This window comes from Poecilia reticulata, linkage group LG15, assembly GCF_000633615.1.
Source record: "Poecilia reticulata strain Guanapo linkage group LG15, Guppy_female_1.0+MT, whole genome shotgun sequence".
NCBI lineage: Eukaryota > Metazoa > Chordata > Actinopteri > Cyprinodontiformes > Poeciliidae > Poecilia > Poecilia reticulata.
This window is the reverse complement of record NC_024345.1, coordinates 12,192,868-12,195,790: the sequence shown is the minus strand read 5'-3', so window position 1 is coordinate 12,195,790 and position 2,923 is coordinate 12,192,868.

Below are 2,923 nucleotides of genomic sequence, written 5' to 3'. Positions count from 1 at the left end.
TTCTTTTCCACTTTGGAACCTCTCCAAATGAGACACGACTGTCCAGTTATTTTCCAAACGTCCCGTGATAAACATTTTAACATTTTACACACTAAACAGGAGCTTTAAAGTCTGATCTACGGCTCTAGAGTTTCTCTTCTGTGTTGTTTGCTCCCTGTGAAGTTGGTGGGATGTCCACGTCTTGAAAGCTGGAGGAAGTGTGTTTTTATTGGTGGTGGGTGTTCTGTTTTGTTTTTTTACTCCAATTTGTATGGAAATATCCCAATAGCTAAATGAAGATTCACTCGCAGATTAGTTGAATACTTTGATTAGCAACACCTGACTGCTACGTCTGCCCTTGTTTTCTACAGAAGCAGTAAGGATCTACTTTTTCTTTATTTTTTCATTTAAGGTTTTGTTGCCTAAATAATTTAGTCATTTTCATTTCAGGTTGCATTTGCCTAATCATTTGATAACAAAGAGAAATATCTTAAGCTTTGTTGCTCTATTATTTTGTGACTACAGAGATTTACAACTAAAAGACAAAAATAAAGGAAGTTAGGAAAACAGGAAAAAAAAACAGCAAATAACCTCATGACTGTTAATCGGCTAACTAAAGTGATTATTTTTCTTATTTTATTGATGTGAATTATCTTCATCTCAGTTCATTTTACATGCCCAATTTTCTGTTTTCATGCTGAACAACTAATCAGGATTTTTTTTTTTCCCTCTTGCACTCTGTTCACGCAGAGGCTGATCTTAAGCAGCGTCCTTCAGAACGTCTGAGCTGTCACAGAAATTAAATTTCCATTGATAACCACTGAGCCGTGTCTGAAGCAGCTGCCCGTCTGGTTCTCTACTATAGACATGGGGGTTGGGGGGGGTCACATTCAGAGAGACGCAGAAAATCTGCAATCACGACTTGTTTCATAACTCCTTACTAATGCGGCGTCGGATACACCAGTGAAGATTGGGAGAGAAAAACGGTGCACATCAACTGTGAAGCTGAAATAATGACAGGAATATGTTTAAATTTATTTTAAAGGTACCAAAACTGAAAAATAAGCTGAACTGAAAGGGTGCTAACCAGGCTTACGGTTGCCCTTTCCAACAGACATGATTGCTAAACTGCCAGTAAATCTACATAAGCCTCATAACTCTGGTGATTCTTTTTAAAAACCTCCTACATAGAATAAACATTTAGTAATGCTGAATCATACATTTCTGAAGCATGCTTTCCTCCACCGAGATGAAGTGGAAAGAAAAACAGGAAAGCATATGTTATGAACTTCAGTAAATTGCAACAAAATTGTAATGCAAGGTAAGCCGGCCCAGGGGATGTGCAATCTAAGCAGCTTTTTTAGAGCCTTCAAAGGTCCAGGATATACACAAAACCTCCCAGCTTCAAATTTATAAGTACATTTATTGTTCCAATTGGAAAATTATTCTAAAACTTTCCAAAGAATTGACATTTCTTTTTAATCTTTCAAAAATGTCTTTGGTTCCTTGAAAGAATCAAATTGCGCTGGATCATGCAGTGAAGAAAAATCCCATTCCACGGTGTAGTCAAAGTAATTGTTCAGTCGAGCTTGTACAACTTAAAAGTTGCTTCAGATGTCCCATTGGTGGCCAGAGGTTGTGGTCTTACAGCTCCAACACCACATTCTCTTCAGGACCCCAAACAAGCTTCGGGCCGCCTCTGACTGCAAACAATGCATTTATGACATTCCATAGCTGTAGTCGACTACAGCTATGGAACAAGCAAGCTTCCAGTTATGCAAAAGTATGACTAACTAAACAATGACCACATGCTCCATCACCTCTGTCCTCTGAAACCATGAAGAATGTGAGAAAACACGTCGCAGAGCTTCGGTCTTTGGTCAGGGAGTTGTTCACTACGGTCCAGCTGGTTACAGTGAACAAACTGCTGTGATTAGAGAGGCTGTAGAAACTGGAGATATGTTTTATTTGTTTTTTTTTTTCTTCTTCTTTTTTTTTCCCTTTCCAATGAATCGAGATCAGAACCTGCAAGGAAGATTACGAAAGCTAAAGGTTTTTTGGTGATATCCTCTGATGCCTGTTGCACAGGTTCAGAGATGACTGATGTCAAATGAAGTTTGGTGGTTCTTCTTTGGATCTAGTTTACATGCGGCGGGGAGTGTCTATGACCTACGGTGACTTACTGTCAGGACTTGGGATTTGTGTCGAAAATAAATGAATTATTACCAGAATGTTCGCTTTTAACGGTCCTTTACCAGGAAATTTGCTGATTCACATGCTGCTTTATGGTGCTTTGTACTCATCATTTCGACATTAGTCACTGAGTGTGTGGCCGTACCTCCCTAACAACTGATAGTATGCTTCTGTGTAGGCTTCAAACAACAGCAAAAAAACAACAAAAAACCCTGAGAAATATGTGAAGTCAACTAAACATTCAGTACTGTGCAAAAGTTTTAAACCCCTCCTCGTTTGTTTCTACTTTGCCTCCCTGACTTTTTCATTGGAAGTCTTTTAAAACCGGTCTCAAGCTCTGCTTCTACTGTCTTTCTTGAGTTATTAAAGCTTTTTTCTTTTGGACTTTGACCACCACTTCACTCATTTTGCCTGGAATCTGTCAACGGAGAACAGCATGTTGCGCAATGTGCGCCGAAATAAGTATAGAAATGACTTGAAGGGGTGAGGCCTAAACAGTCATCAAGGATCTTGCACGAGACTTAAGAATCACATCATAATTAAGCTCATCGGCAGGTGCGGGCCAAGCTTTCAGCCGACAGCTCTGAGAATGACTGTAATGATGCTCCACCAGTAATTAATAGTAATTTTTTATTTTATTTTTTTACAGATTCAACTAAAGAAACAACCCCACAGACTCCGTGGGTAAAGTAATCTTCTTGCGATCGGAAGGTTGTAGGTTCGATTCCAGCTTCCTCCTGCCACATGTCCC